The 16,346-nt window shown below is 50.3% G+C and overlaps 1 long non-coding RNA gene across 1 annotated transcript in view; it reads left to right on the top strand.

Annotated features, from left to right (window-relative positions):
* LOC132655860 (uncharacterized) overlaps nucleotides 1–16,346 on the top strand; it is a 94,871-nt gene that overhangs the window by 68,464 nt on the left and 10,061 nt on the right. Inside the window, exons 4-5 of the long non-coding RNA XR_009593760.1 lie at nucleotides 6,367–6,496; nucleotides 16,119–16,204. This is a non-coding gene — a long non-coding RNA (uncharacterized LOC132655860). The remainder of the gene's footprint in view (nucleotides 1–6,366; nucleotides 6,497–16,118; nucleotides 16,205–16,346) is intronic.

Raw genomic sequence — 16,346 nt, 5'->3', positions numbered from 1 at the left:
ATTCTGTGCCCAGAGCAGAACGCTGAGGCTGCACTTCTCCACACCTTTGGCTGTGCTGCTGGGGGACTTGGGTATCCCATGCTTCACATACGGCCTCCATGCAAGACACAGCCAGGTTTGGTGTAGGGACAACCAGCAATGCAATGGTCCCCGATCCGGCCTGGCCTCAGCAAGCATCATCTCGGGGGTCCTTGTCGCCAGATGTTTTTATAAGGCTGGGTCAGCCCCTCATATCATTCAGAGGCTGAAGGGAGCCTGGATCGGTGTGCATGCTTCTTGGGCCTTCACGGCTCAGGAGCAACAAAGCCTAAGGCCCATCCCTGGGCAAGAACCCCTTCGTGGCTGGTCACTAGGTTCTTAAGAGGATGCCTCTGAGTGGGAAACCTGTGGCTGGAGCTTGAAACATCTGTCTAGTAGGACAATGTGGCACTTCACCCTTGGGGCAGATATGACCTTTGATGCTGAGACTCGGTAGATGCCTGGAGTCATCCTGTGGTGCCCAGTCATCCTGGGGAGAAGACACAGGTGACTTCTTAGAAAGGGGTGGGGCTGGCCCTGCTGTCTCTGGGCTCCTTTCTGACTTCAAGCCTTCTGTCTTAGAAGGAAGGCCCTGGAGGCACATGTGAGCCTGGTTCCTCATTGTATGTCTGTTCTACCCTGTTGCCTAGACCTGCTGGGAAGGGAGTGGGGGTCTGGGAAAATGCTTACCCCTTGAGGATGGCTGGGGAAGGTCAACTTTACAGAGGCCGGGTCAGCACCAGTTTGTTCTAGGTGGTTGTGGTCTTCCTCAGTGTAGACTGGGAGCACTCCACAGGCACAACTCCCTGCACAAGAACTCAGAGGGCAGATGAACTTGGTGCCGCACAGGGAGAAACAGCCCGCCGCCAGGCTTGCACCGTCAGGCTTAGTCCTCAGACCTCCGCTAGGGTCAGACTCCTACTGTCCTTCACGGCATTAAGAATATACTCTCTTCCCCCCCCCCCGTGCGCCATGGTAGCTTCCTGTTTTCTCCCCAGTCTTCTCTGTCTTTTCCAACCCAGTGACTCAAAGCCAGCTAACATGGCTGTGATGCTTCAAGGAGTTGCATTTTTAGTATCCATTAAAGCTTCAATGCATCCAGGCACCACCAGATCTGCAAAAACCATCACTTCCCTTCCAGTTAAAAAAAAAAATTAAATAAAAACCTACAAGGCCGTCTCCTGTGGCTCTATAATCCAAACACTGTAAATTTCAAAGATTAAAGGGATCTGTGCCCCCCAGCGAGATGCCCCTTTCCCTGGTGCTAAGAATCAGGGCTTCTAATTGCATTTCCTGTTTGCAACTGGTGAATAAAATATTTAGAGAGCCTCTGTTGAAGTTTCCAGGGACAACTATGCTGGCAGCTACACTGTGCTCCAAAAGGAAGGCATGCAGACAAAAAAAAAAAAAATTAAAATTAAATAAATGCCAGATATATGCAGATGTAGCTTTTTAAGAATTCATAAGCACTTTATACAATTATTTTGGATGCAATTTATTTTGGTTAACTAGTGAAACCATTAACTCATCTAGCTAACTAGAGAGAGTAGATTGAAGTAGGATTTTTCTAGAAATCTCACAGGGTACTTTCCCAGGGAGTGTGGTAGCTCAGCAGATTCCCGGAATGGAGGTCCCCAAAGTCCTATGAAAGTCAAGCAAAGTAAGGAAGCACTAATGTCAGCATGAGCCTTGGGCCAGAGACCCTGAACCTGAACCTGGGCAGCACCTCTGCCTATGACCAGCTGGAAAAGCCTTGCAAACATCTGGGGCACCAGGTCTCCATCTGTACTGAAAGGCAGTCTGTAGGAAGCTCCTACATGACAGCGGGGGGCAGATGGCGCCCATGTGGGACACACACACACACATTAGCCTGGCACCTCGGTGTACCCCGGGAGATTGGGCCTCCATAACTCCTGACCACCTCCAGGGAGGGGAAGGGACTTTGGAATAAGTGCCTCTCTGGCAGTCCCAGCTAGGGTGCTGTTTGCCAAGATACTAGGATCTCTCCTTATTTTGCAAAAAGGAGCAGTATATCAGCCCCAGGAGGCAGCCAGGGGACCTTGGTGCCACCCTCCACATCACTCGATGGGTGGAGGGTCAACCTCCCAATGGGTGAGATCACCCAGTCTATAAACCGTCAGAGCAGGAGTGTGTTTCAGGAGACTTTGATCTGTCAGCGCAAGAATGTTGTCTCCATATTAAATGATGGAGGCCTATCTGTGTAGGAAGCTGTTGACAGAGAAGTAGTTATGAAACATAATCTGGCATAGAAAGGCTCCATTGCTGTGGCAGGATCTGGAGATGGGATGCCAGCCTAAGGGAGCTGACAGGGGAGGAAGTGAGAAGTCTGGAACCCCAAGAGGGCATCCTGTGGACCCTTGTGAGACGAGCAACGGGATGGTCCCTTGTGGTACCTCACTCTGCCCACGCCCATCCGACCCTCTTCCCCAGGCCCTCTGGTTGAGGCAGTGAAAGTGTGAGGAGAGCCTGGGTGTTAGGAACTGTGCCACCTCTTCTCCCTTCCACCTCAGAAAGGAAGTCCTTGGGCGGCAGTGTAAGAAATGAAATCCGATGATACAATTTCAAAAACTCCGTGGGCCAGCTTATGCCCAACCATCAGACTCCTGCGAATGCCTGCTGGTCTTGCTATTCCCTGCCACCCAAACTCTGCCAAGCTACCTGCCTTCCGCCTCTCCCTAAACTGTAAGGTTAAAGTAGAGCCAAGCCTGCCTGCCAGGTCATACATCTGATGAGCTTTAACATAAACAGTCTGTAAAACGTAGGGACAAAGCCACACAAGGTTCTTGTTGAAAGACAGATGAGAGCAGCAGAGGCCACAATAAGGCCATGATGACCTCAAGGGTGTGCCCTCCTGATTACTCAGCAGAAGAGGAAAGGGAGGAAGGGTCATGCATTAGGGTTCATCAACTGTTCCCTGCGCTCAGTCACTGCATCTGCTGCCATTCTAGGCTAATGCTGGGCCTCATAAAGTCACGAGATAAACTGTCTTGTTTTCCCCTCCGAGTCTCCAGTGCTTCAGGCAAGCAAATCCTGGACTCTTGTTTCACTCCAGTGTACCTAGACTTTCCTGAGGCCCCCCAGAACCACCTCAGTAGATGGGGTGGTTCTGGGTGGATCCCCTTCTGTTTCTCACTGGCTTGAGGGCGTGGGTAGTATGGGGTTTTGTCCTTGTGGGTGAAGTGTAGGGGACTTTCTCCACCTTGGAGTGGCTGGGAGTAGAAAGAACAGAGCAAAAGGCCTTTGTGCCAGCCAGGTTCTGGCAACAATGAAGGTCTTGGCTGCCCAGTGCTTCCAGGCAGCTCTTCTGAAGTGAAATGTTCCTTTGGTGGTCTTGTCTTGAAGAATAGCCTTCACGTCCATGCCCACCGTGGAATCCTGGGAAACACATTTGTCAAGACAGGAAGGAAGAACTGCCTCCGAGCTCCCTGTAACTTCAGGGTAGGGTTGGTGAGGGTCTCTCTGGGCTTTTCCATTCACTCTGTAAGAACCGCCTTGCACATTTCCACAGCCCTGCATTGCTGGGTGTCCAAATTGACTGACACCGCTCACTGGCAGCACGATGCCCCTGTGTTGCAGGATGGCCCTGTCCCTCACAACTCTCTCCCACATAGACCTTTAAATCAGAGGATTGACTGTACTGATGGGGGCATTTGAACCTGCAAATCACCTGGGGAGGTTGGGGAGATGCCTGGAGCTGTTTGGACGTGGGGTGGTGGAGGCAGGCAGGGCTCCTCACAGTCAAGCAGACTGCAGGGGCCAGGTTGCATCTGTCCCTCTGTTTCTCTGGTCAGCTGGTGAGGTTGTTCATTGTATCCCTCCAGAGGGCGCCATCTGCTGAGACATGCTGTCAAAAGTGTCCTTTGGAATTGGGCACCGAGGTGGTCCACTGGGGGGAGACTGGGGGAGGGGGTCCAGGACTGTGAGCCTGGGAGAGGCGAGGTGCTACTGCACCTCTGTGCCAGAGTCTGGCTGCTCGGTTTTGCTTCTCCCTTCTCTGGAGGGTGTTGGTGGGTCTAACTGGAGCTGGTTTTGGTGAAGTGCACTGTGTACAAACCCTGCCTCATCTAAGACCTGGAAGCCTCTGGGCTTTTTTGCACAGTCCTGGATTCTTTGGGGGTGCCAATGCCCACCGGATGAAGTTACTTTGTATTGTCCTTGGGACAGGAGCTCCTGGAGGCCCCGCCCCCTCTGCTGGGTCCCCACTGACACTGGACACTGCAGGGTGGGCTTCGGAGTGCGGCAAGTCGCCAGAAGCGCTGCCAGCATGCACTCACTGCTGAAGCCTTTTCAACCTTGCAGGAATGTGACTCCCGAGGCGCATGAAGATGAAGTTACAAGGTCCTGCTGAGCCCAAAGGCTTTTCCTCCCTAGACTGTGGCCCTTCCAGAATGTGAAGTCACCCTGACTATGCTCCATTCCGGGGGGCGGGGAGGCGCTGCCGAAACTGAGCACACTTCCCAGATTCAGGAAGCCAGAGATAGATGCCAAAGTCACACAATTTTAAATTAAACCTGAGCACATGGGGGAACGCTGCATCTGGCTGTCTCAGTCATGAGTTATGAAACCCTCCCTCCAGATGTTCCCTGAGCAGCTTCCCCGGGCTCCAGTTGGTTTGTTTTCCTCTAAGTTTTTTTTTTTTTCATACACAAGCAGTATTTCCTTGCTTCCTTTAGGAGGCTGGCCAGTTGAGTTTAAATCAAACCCCGAATCTTATCATAAACTGAGGGCCAAGTACTATATCGCATGCTGGTGGAGCTGGCACAGAAAGTACCTGCTTTTGTCCTTATGGCTCTTGCAAGTCACGACAACAAATTTCTCAAAGGTTCCCTCATTTTCTCATGGTGGCTAGGGGTGTGAACGTGTTGGGTACCAGGATCTGTGCCCATTGCTGGGGTGGAGGCAGAAAGACCCCCAGGGTCTTTTCGGCTCATCAGAAGACAGAACTCACAAAGCCCTGCACAGCTGACAAGTGGGAACTCCCTGAAGGAAAAGCTTAGTATCCTGGGAGTACGTTTTTATTCCACTCTTTATTGATGGATGTCTCTGTTCATAGGTACATTATTGGAGACAGGGAGGGAGGTACATAGCTTAGGAAGGAAACCAATACCATATCACACTCACTCAGTGGCCCTGCTCCACCCAAGACCCCATGCCAGCTCAGTAACTGTCCATTTCCTTCTTCCTTCCTTCCTTCCTTCCTTCCTTCCTTCCTTCCTTCCTTCCTTCCTTCCTTCTTTCTTTCCTTCCTTCCTTTCTCTCTCTCTCTCTCTCTCTCTCTCTCTCTCTCTCTCTCTCTTCTCTTTTGAGACAGGGTCTCACTATGAAGACCAGATTTGCCTGTCTCTGATTCCCAAGTGCTGGGATTAAAGGTGTGAGTCACAATGCCCAGTCTATAACTACACATTTCCTGTCTTCCATCAGGCTGTTGATGACTTTGTGTGGAAGAGGCTTAACTGGGCATGTGGCAGGGAGAGATGGTCACATGATTGCAGAGTATTCTACGTCTTTTACTAGTTCACTCTTCCATCCATTTGTTTATTATCTGTCTACCCTTCAATCTGTCCATCTATCCATCTGTCTGTCCATCTGTCCATCCATCCACCTATCTCTTATCTGTTGTTAGTTTCCCTCGCCATCCTCCTTTCTTTCTCCTTTTTTCCTTCCTTCCTTCCTTCCTTCCTTCCTTCCTTCCTTCCTTCCTTCCTTCCATCAATGCTGTATAGATATCTATTAATCCATTCATCTATTCATCCATATTTTTAAGAGGTCTGTTGAATTGCTTACTCTCTTTAGTGCTAATTTTCTCATCTGTTAAAATGAAATATGGTGTCCTATTCCACTCTCACAAATGTTATGGGGATTTTTAACCAATGTAAAGGGTCGAAAGGGTCACAGCAGTGGCTGACAGTGGCTTTGTGTCCTACTCTTGGAGGTGTCCGGATGGTGCTAAGACTGGAGGAGATGGACTGGGTCTGCTCAAAAGCTCTGTCTCCTGATGACTGCTCTCTATTACACTCTTGATCCTCAGGGGTCTCAGTACCTTCATGTAGAAGGAGAACTCATACTTCACATTCCACAGTAGCTGAGACCATTAAACTCAGGAGCCCTGGAGTCAGGAACACTGGGTGTCCATGGAGGACAGTGGGTCGTCTCGCTCTCACCTCTACCGTCATTATAACTCACTGTCAGACACTTGTGGGACATTCTGTACTGAACTATGTGCCTCCCTCCCCACTTATCAAGGACACCCAGGACTTAGGTGGGTGTTAGGGAAATTCTTCAGGGACCTCTGAAACAGGTAACCTTTTTGGAATCTGTGATTGACAGTATTTTCTGCTGAGCTGCTGCTGACCCTGGGTGAAGACTCACATGGACACCCTCCACAGGGCATCTCCAGATGACACTCGATGAAGACCCATGTGGACGTCCTTTGAGGGCCATCTCCAGCTGACTCCAGGTGGGGATCTGTACGCGTACCTCTGGGTGTCTCCTGAGCCCCCTCTGCAGAACTGTAGGCTGGTTTCCAGGATGAGCATTACAGGTGTGCACTGAGGAGCTGCGAGGTTTGCTCTTGGCTTTTGGGAGGGCCCCGTGAGTGGCCCTGGACAGTCTCACAGCCACCGAGGCACAGTGAGCAGCCTCTGGTTTCCCTCTTAGAAGGACTTTGGTGATTTGCTGTCCTACTTGTGAGTTTGGGAACACTTTCTGTGTTGTGCAGCCTCCTGTTACTAATAATAATTCCCTCTTATTCTTAGAGGGAACAAGGGGACCCCCAGGAGGCAGGGTCAAACCTTGAACAGCACACATCTCATGGCTCCCCAGGGAGGCACTTCAATAACCCGTCGTGTGCCCAGCAGTGCAAACATTTGCCAGCAGATACACTGAGTACCTACAGAGTGTCTCTCTCCCTTCTGTGTACATAAACCAGGTTACTGTCTTGGTTCCCTCCCTCTGTGGTGGGTAGATGGCTAGGCAGGCAGCAGGAGCTTTTCCGAAACTGGAGAAGCCCAGGCCTAGGCTCAACAGCAGAAGATGCAGGGCTGATGCTCTTTGGAGGGACCAGGGAGTGAGGCATCATGGGACAGCAAGAAGCCCCTCCCATGCCTGGTATTTGAGGTATTAGGCTGTTGTGCCTTGACAGTGAGCTTTTGCAGGCAAGAACCCAGACTAGAACAGTGGAAAGCCACCACCGAACCACACCCATCTGGAAGACTGGAACTGGGGACGGGGCTGAGGCGGACATGATCCGTCCGAGTATCTGAGGCACAGTAGAGACTGGGTTGTCAGGTTCCTCGTGGCTTCAGTAGCACATATTTAGCCCTAATTGGCTTGGCCATCTTGGTCCAGCTCTTACTAGGCCAAGGACAGCTAATGGAGTGACAGAGGAGGCCCTTTGGGCTCATGGACCTGGCTGAGACCTCCATCGTGGTGTGTAGGCAGGAACCTCTGAGTGCTTCGTGGTCTTCCACTTTCAGAGGGGACTGATGGTGATCACCCCAAAGAACAGCCAAATTGCAGGTGAGCAGATGACCTGGAACAGGAGACTTGCTCTGATAGAGGCAGGCGAACATGGCTGGTGGCCAATGCAGGGGCAAAGAGACCAGAGACCTGACCAGGCAGTGGCCCAGTGGCCACTCAGACTGGAAACCTGTTCCCTGGGAACATATGGAAGCCTTAGGAAATGCATGTCTCTGTCTAAGAACAGATTTTAACCACTTCCCAAATGACCTAGGATAGACAAGGAAACCGGTCTTTAGTCCCTACTCATCCAGGGGGGAAACTAGGCCTGCAGCGCCCAGAGGGAGGGGCCTGCCCAAGGTCAGGCTGGCGTCGTGTCCCAACCGCAGCCCTTGGAGCCTGTGGTCAGGTGCGAGATAGTGGGGTCAGGGATTCTCACAGCAAACCAGTCAGGGTCTTGGTGTGAAGCTGGGCCAGGAGTTGAGGCAGTCACCAAGAGAACCCACGGAAGCTAAGGGTTCAATTCCAGGGACTTCTGGTCTACACTGCACTTTTGCCCTCAGGGTGCTTTCCGGTGACTCTGGCAGGAGGTTCTACCGTCTTGGAGAACATTCCAGAACGCAGCCCATAATGGAAAACTACCCTCTTCCATGCCAAGATCCTGGTTGGCACTGTTCTCAAAAATGAATCTTTTTTCCCCTTTTGTATTAAAAATATGAACAACTGGTTCAAAATGATAGTGGATGAATCACAGGCACCAAGAGTCTTGTAATTAGCTGGGGTGTGCTACGTTTGTAAGGGCAGTACATAATTTATCCCAGATCAGGTCAGAAAAGCAATTCACATGTACACACACACACACACACACACACACACACACACACACACACACGAACACGCACACACGAACACGCACACAGCAGGCCCCATGCACGGCTATTTATATTTCCTCCTGCTTGCTCATGAATGTACACTAAATTATTCAGCCAGAGCCTGCCGGAAGTCCCTGCAGCAGGCCGGCTGGTGAGCAGGTGGCGGGAAGGCTGGCGGAGCCTGCAGGAGCCAGTGGGAGCAGAAAGGCAGAGCTCAGGGGTGTGTGGAGAGGTGGTGCCAACTGGGCCTGGGGAAGTCCCCACTGGGCTGGACCTCAGTCATGCCCACACCAGGCGTCCTGTGCTCAGGCATTCTCATTAGCCCAGAGAGGAATGCCAGCTATTGGGGTCTTTCACGGCAGATAGGTGAAAAGAGCTGCCAGAGGGGTGCCTGGCAACCACGTGTGTCTCAAAGGGCTTGGGGGCTTTCAGCGCCTTACAGCAGGAGGCTGGGGAAGGCAGACTTCAGACAACAGCAGTGATGGTTTTCAGGCCCTGAAGCTTGAGTTTGAATTCTGACCCAGCACTTAATGGCAATGTAGTCAGTGTAGTCATGGAGAATTGTAATGGACATTTTGGTTTCTTTAAAACCTTGGTTATGTTATGTAAATATGTTTTTGTTTAATCCCAAGTGTGGGATTTTAGTTTGGGGTTTAGTTTGTCCACAGCTGATAATTGCCTCCTGCGGGGCGTGGTCCAGGACTCTGAGCCCAGAGAGAAAGGCATGTGACGTGTGGCGTGTGGTAGTTTGGAGAGATGCTTCGCGGCGCAGCAGCTTGGAGGAGACAGCTGGCTGTGTTTGCTGTTGATGGAGTTTGGTATGGCCCCGAAAGAACCGTCAACCCTAAACAGCTGGGAGAAGTAAAGAGGTCTGCGGCCCCTCTCTCCTGTCTAGAGCTGGAAGGTTGGAAGGGAGAGGCTTTAGGAGCCCCAAATAAAAGGTTTAAAAACAAGCGCTGCAGAGAAGTGCCTCAGCCTCCCTAGATTTCATTTTTTCATCTTCAAAGCAGGGTTATGATAACGCCCGTCTAGTTTTTAACATTCCTATGGCAACCAAGAAGCCCGAGGGCCCAGCTTGCTGAGGGGCGCCTGTGGTCCACAGCTCTGGAAGCTCAGGCCTGCCCAACCCAGCTTTTGCATGGCTGCTCTTCTTTCCAGGGCTCACCTGCACCCACACTCCAGAGCACCTGCTCAGGTCTGTCCAGAGCCTCAGGTGTCAGGCTCTGCCATATTGTCAGACACTGTGAGGCCTCTGAGCCTGTCCTATGTGTGGCCTGAAGTTGCAGGTGCCCAGAGACTAGTGCTTTGGACACTGTCACTGGACATCAGAGTCCTGGGGTGGGCCATCTGAGACTATTCGTACACCCCCCCATACATATATACACACATATATACACACACTCACACATGTATACATACACACATATATACACATCACATACACATGCACACACACCACACATATATACACCACAGACATACACACTTACACATATACATCACATAATATACACACCACACACACATACACACACACACACCCCACACTATACACATCTCACATGCACACACACTCACACACTCATATATACACAAACACACATGTCCACAAACATACACATAAGCACACACCCATGCTCACACACATATATACACAAACATTCACACACATACACCACAAGCGCACACACACACACACACACACACACACACACACACAAACGATTTCTCCTTCTTGGCTGTTCCTGGACCAGTCAGGTGTGAGGCTCGGTCCCTGACCTGAGGCAGGCTATGCCCTGGTCTCCTGATCTGCACTCATGCTGCCCACGAGGCAGGAGTGTTAGTGCACACTTGTGATCCCAGTTCTTGTGAAGCTGAGGCAGAAAGATTGACAAAGCGTGGGCTTCACAGTGAATTCCAGGGCAACCAGAGTGACGTGGACAGATGCTGTGAGAGACAGAAACACACACACAGCTTCCATGCCTCTTAGCGATCACCATCCGAGTCCCTAAGAAGCCACTAACATACTCGCTCCCGTGGCTTTCCTCTTTCGAAGCATTTTGCCCACACCGAGTGAATGGCCTTTGAGGTCTGATTTCTTTGGCTCAGCACAACTGGGGAAGGCAGGAGCCTTCCTGTGTGTGTGTTTGTGTGTGTGTGTGTCTGTATGTCTATGTGCATGAGTGTGTGTGTATGTGAGTGTAGGTATTTGTCTGTGTGTCTGTGTGCATGAGTGTGTGTGTGCGTGTGTGTGGTGCCGCCTGCACGTTACCCTCCTGGGTATGGAGGCTGCCTTTGCTTAAGTCTCCTCCTGTGGGAAGACATGGCTGTGTTCCTTCGCCTGGAAATTATGGTTACTTGAAATTGTGTTCATGTGTGTGTTTGCCTGCCTGTCTGAAGTGCACTACGTGCGGGCAGGTGCCCACAGAGACAAAAGAGGGCATCTGTGCACCTGGTGCCAAGTGGTGGATGGTTGTGAGCCACCTAATGTGGGTGCTGGGAACTGACCCAGCCCTCTGCAGGAGGGGCAAAGGTGCCTGGGCCACCTCCCCGCTCCCGTGGGCTCCGGTGAAGGTGGCCTCTGTGGACACTGGGCTGTAGTGTGGACACATGCTCCTTTTCCTGGACCACATGGGAATCCTGCGCTGTTTTTTGAGGGGCTGCAGAGCATTGCTGAAGCTGCAGCGCTGTCTTCTGTCTCCCAGCTCTGCAACAGGCTCTGAACTTTCCCAGTGGACCTAGCAGACCCTACAGCTCATGTGTGGAAATACCCAGTGCACAGGCAGCACAGGACCTAACTTCAGCCATTGCCACCTCCCTCCAGCCAGCACGATTCCACATGGTCGCCCTTCTTGCAGATAAGAAGTGGCCTGTGCTTGGCCTCTCAAAGTCGCTGCAACCGCAGCCTTCCCAGCCCTTCTCACCCTTTAGTCGCTAGCATTGGGAATGTGCAGAGTCCCTCCCCACACTTCGAGGAGGCAGGGTGTGTCAGGCCAGCTGGAAAGGAAGCGAGCCGAATCACAGTCAAGCTGACCCCACCCGGAAGCTTGCTCTTCTTCCTGCCTCAGGCAGCCCCAGAGAGCATTTAACTCCATCGGCAAGAAAAGGCCAGGCCAGGCGCTCATTTTCTCTCTCTGCCCGAACGGCTCTGTGTCTGTCACAGCCACGAAAATTTATATTAGCAATGAAACTGACAGAACACACACACACACACACACACACACACACGCAGGGCCCCGGCGCTTTCATAACCACCCTCCCTGCTTTCAGTGATGCTTCTATCGCAAGAGCAGTAACCGCATGCGGCTCCTGCCTCCCCTCGCTGCAGGAACCACACGGGGCTGGGCACGGAGGCTGTGGTGCTGGAGGCCGCCGGGGTAGATGACGTCCATCAATTTAGATCTGTGTGTAGCTAGAAGGAATGATCAGAGATCCGTGCACTGTGTCAGCGGGGGCTAGTTCTAGAACTGGAATGGATACCACAGCCACGGTGCCGATATCTGTAACATCTTGCAGGGCATCTGTCTACACGTGACCTCTGGTGCAGGAACCTTTCTGGCCACCACATCCATTTCTCTCCAGTCCCAGCTCTGCTTGGCTCTGGCCTCCTCTTCTCCACCGGCTCTCTGTGGCTTGTACTTCTGGGGTGGTCTATAAAAGGAAACTTGCAGCCATGCCCTTCAGAATCCCGTGCCACGCCGTCCTGTTCCTGTGGGATTCGTGCCGCGTGCTCATCTGTGGTTCCTTCCGGTGCTGCAGTTTTCCAGCGTGGGGCTGTTCTTTGCTTGTCTGGTGAAGGGCGCTTGGTTCCTGTTTGGAGACGTGACACCTGAAGCTGCTGGGAACATTTTTGTTTAAGTTTTGAGTGAACATGTTTTCGTGTCTCTGGGATAAATGCCCAAGAGTCCAATTGCCGAGAAATATTGTTGTGGGTTTTGTTTTACAAAAAGCTGCCAGCCTGCTTCTCAGAGTGGTTATAGCCTTCACCTTCTTTCAGCCGGCTCCGAGTGTGCAATTTCTCTGCACCCTCGACAGCATTCTGTTAGGTCTTTAATTTTCATTTTATTTGCTTTGAGGGGCACTCTGGGCTAGCTCACTGTGGTTTAATCTGTGCTTCCCTGACGGCATTGGTCATTGCCATTGGCACTGGTGATCTTTTCACGGGTCTACAGATCATCTGCCCATCTCCTTTGCAACTGCCTCTTGCCCGTTTTATAATTACATTGATTTTTAATTTGAGGTTTGAGAATTCTTTCTGTATTATAGGTACTTGTCCTTTGTCAAATATGTGGTTTGTCAGGCTGGGAGGATGGCTTAGCTGGCTGTCTTAGAGTTTCCATTGCTGTGAAGAGACCCCACGGACATGACAGTTCTTATAAGGGAAACATTTGATTGGGGCTGTTTAAAGTTTCAGAGGTTTAGTCCATTGCCATCACGGTGGGGGGCATGGCAGCATGCAGGTTGTTGACATGGTGTTGGAGAAGTAGCTGAGAGTTCTGCACCTTGATCCTCAGGCAGCAGAAGGAGAGTGTGCACTGCACTGGGTGTAGCTTGAGTATAGGAGACCTCCAAGCCCACCCCCACGGTGACACACTTCCTCCAACAAGGCCACACCTACTTCAACAAGGCCACATTTTCTAACAGTGCCACTCCCTATGGGCCAAGCTTTCAACCCTCCATGGGGGCCATTCCTATTCAGACCACCACACTGGTGGGCTGTTTGTTGTGCAAGGACCTGAGTTTCAATCCCTATGCAAAAAGTCAGCTGGAGTGGCCCATGCCTGAAATTCCAGACCTGGAGAAGCAGAGGCAGGAGGAAGCCTGGGGTTCGCTGGCAGCCAGTATAGCTGAATCAGTGACCTCCTGCTCTATCGAGAGACCCTGTCTCAGCAAATAAGATAAAGGATGACTGAAGAAGGGTCAAATGACAATTTTTTTCCTATGAAAAATGAATCTAAAAGCTCTGAACTAGGACCTGAAAATTTCTCTTAGTTTTTTATTCTTCTAAAAGTCTTATAATTTACATTTTATACTTAACATGGTCACTGTGGTGCCTGTGGGAGACCAGTTTCTCCCACAGTAATTATTACAATGTGCTTTCTGCTTTGAACTGTTCTCTTTCTGTCTCTCTTCTCTCTGTCTTTGTCTCTTTATTCTCCCTGTTGCTCTCTCTTTCTTGCTCTGTCTCTGTTTCTGTCTGTCTGTCCACCTGTCTCTCTCTCCCTCTGTCTGTCTCTCTTTCTGTGTGACTTGGCCGACTGCTGTCGTCACATGGCTCCCTTTAATGATTGCCTACCTTACTTTTTTGAGGCAAGGTCTCTCACTGAACCTGCCACTCACAGGTTTGTCAAGACTGTGGTCCAGCAAGCTCTGGGGATCCTGGGTCTGCCTCCCTAGTCATGGAGTACAGGTGTTGACAGCCACATCTTGCTTTTTAGGTTGTCCTAGGGATCAGACGTGGGTCCTCACACTTTTAAAGCAAGCACTTCCCTAACAGAGCTGTAGGGCTCATTTTTAAATGCTATTTTATTGGGGTTCCTTAAAGCCTAGATAGGAGAGAGGTTACTGGGGAGAGGAGATGCAGACCCCTTTACTTCTCCAGACTGTTTAGGGTTGAAGGGTTCTTTTTGGGGTCTCTGTCTTTCTCCAAGCCACCACACTGTCCATCTCTGGTCTCTCTCTTTCTGGGCTCTCTCCCTGGACCACTCCCTTCTCTGTCTCACAGGAGGCAGGCTGTTACCAGCTGTCAATGATCACACCCTGCATAGACAATTATCATATTTACATAACATAACTGAGTTTTTAAAGAACCCCCAACTTTCCTTATGCAGAGCCACCTCCTCATCCCCTCAAATTGCTTTTGAAGTATTGTTTATGCAGCTCACATTCTGGGCTCTGTTCTGTCCCAGTGACCTGTGCATCTCTCTGTTTGTTTATTGCCGAGACCTGCACTACTTTGGGGTTGACATGACTGGTACAATAGAGAATGAAGAAAGGACAGACACACAGAGAGGGCTCTGACAGAAACACACCCACAGTCCAGGAACACGGCCCTTTATTATGTATAGCTGAAGGAGGAGGGTTGGATAATCTCACTAGGGGTCTATGGACAGTCTCAGACTGCAGTCATCCTGCAGGAGGAAGCTGTGGTTGCTATTTTCTGCACACACTGTCAATATCAGTATCAGATCAGGGGAAGGCCTTGCTAGTCCCTTAGGCCTGAGGTTTTGGGGCCCTTGACACAGCCATAATCATGCCATAAATGCTCATTCATACAGAGGTACACTTATTCCCCACAGGCCACACCATGCTCTCTTGATGACTATAGCTCTGAGTGAATCTTAGTGGAGAAAATGATTCCTTTTATTTTACTCTTTTTCAGAATCACTTGAGCTTATTATGGTTCTTTGTAGTTTTTAAAAAAGTCTTTTTCAGCCAGGTGCAGTGTCGCATACCTTTAATCCCAGCCCTCAGGAGGCAGAGGCAGAGGCAGAGGCAGAGGCAGGTGGATCTCTGTGAGTTTGAGGCCAGCCTGGTCTACAAAGAGAGTTCTAAGACAGCCAGGACTACACAGAGAAACCCTGACTCAAAAAAAAGTCATTTTCTTTTTTATATACATGTTAGAATGAGCTTGGCTGTCAACCACACCTAGCAGGTGTTTGGACAGAAAGGATGGTCTACAGGTAAGCTGGGTGGAGTATCATGTTTCATAGTCTCCCCATCCATGGCTCACAGTTTCTCCATCCAGGAAGAGTTACTTCTGTTGCATGCATACTTGTTCACTAGGCCCTGCAAGGACCCTGCCTAGTCTGGGCTGAGTGAGTGGGGTTCAGACACAGGAGTGAGAACAGGCTGGCTTAGGTCAGTTTCCCAAACTTCCCTAATGCTAGGAAGTATCTGGGAACTTTGTTGAAGTCTCTTTCCCGTTAGTGTCCAGGTAAGCCGATGGATGAAATTCACCATGTGTATTTTCTGTTTTGTCTTACTGCTGTATCTAAAACTGAGCAGAAGCAGCTTGAGGAAGGAAGGAAGGGTATATTTTGTCTTACAGCTGGATTGTTCAGCCTGTCACAGAGGGGAAGGCACGGCAGCAGGAGGGCGAGGCCTTCAATCACATTGCAGAGAAGTGAGGAAGCAGAGAAGGATGAAGGCTTGCTCAAGCGTGCTTCCTCCTTATTCCAGTGCATTGCCCACAGCTATGGTGGATCTTCCTATCTCAGTTAACACGATTCAGAAAATCCCCTGCAGACATGCTCAGGGACATGTTTCCACAGTGGTTTAAAACACTGCCATGTGGACAGTCAGGATTGATCACATCAAGGCAGCTGGCCCCAGAATGAACACAGTGATATTTGCACACTTGTGTTGTTTTCTGGAAGAGCATGTGGAGGGCTGGTGCAATATTTTCTTTCTATGTTTGGAAGGATTCACCAGAAAACCCCTCAGGGCCTAATGCCTTTTTTTCCCCCCTCAGAGAATTGTTACTGACTCCAGGTTTTACTAGACACAGTCCTGTTTAGATTGTCTTTTCTTTGTGTGGGAGTTTGGCTAGCTTGTGTCTTTTAAGGGATGGTTCTGTCCAAGCTGAACTGTCAGGTGACAACAGATTTATAAGTTTTATGTAAGTAGAAGCATACAGTCATGTACACTGCTGCTCAACATCACATTATGAGATTTTTTATAGGTATTTTTCACAAATGTGTAGTTTTCTGTTGTCTGATCAAATGCTATACTTTGTTTGCTTTGCAGGTTGTTGGTACGTTTCATACATATAGTATGCATTTGTATGCATATGGTTTCCTGCTCATCTTCCTGTGGCCCCACTATTCTGCTGGGTAAGTAGAATTGCTGGATTCTGGAGCGTGTCGAAGAGTTCTCCAGAATTTTTCTCTGTGTCATTATTATTATTGCTACTGTTATTTCACTCTAGCAGCAGAACATGAAAGTTGAGGTGTGTCCACTTCATGGCTTGTGGGC

This window comes from Meriones unguiculatus, chromosome 8 (assembly GCF_030254825.1).
Source record: "Meriones unguiculatus strain TT.TT164.6M chromosome 8, Bangor_MerUng_6.1, whole genome shotgun sequence".
NCBI lineage: Eukaryota > Metazoa > Chordata > Mammalia > Rodentia > Muridae > Meriones > Meriones unguiculatus.
The sequence above is the reverse complement of the archived record's forward strand: the minus strand, read 5'-3'. Positions and strand labels throughout refer to the sequence as shown.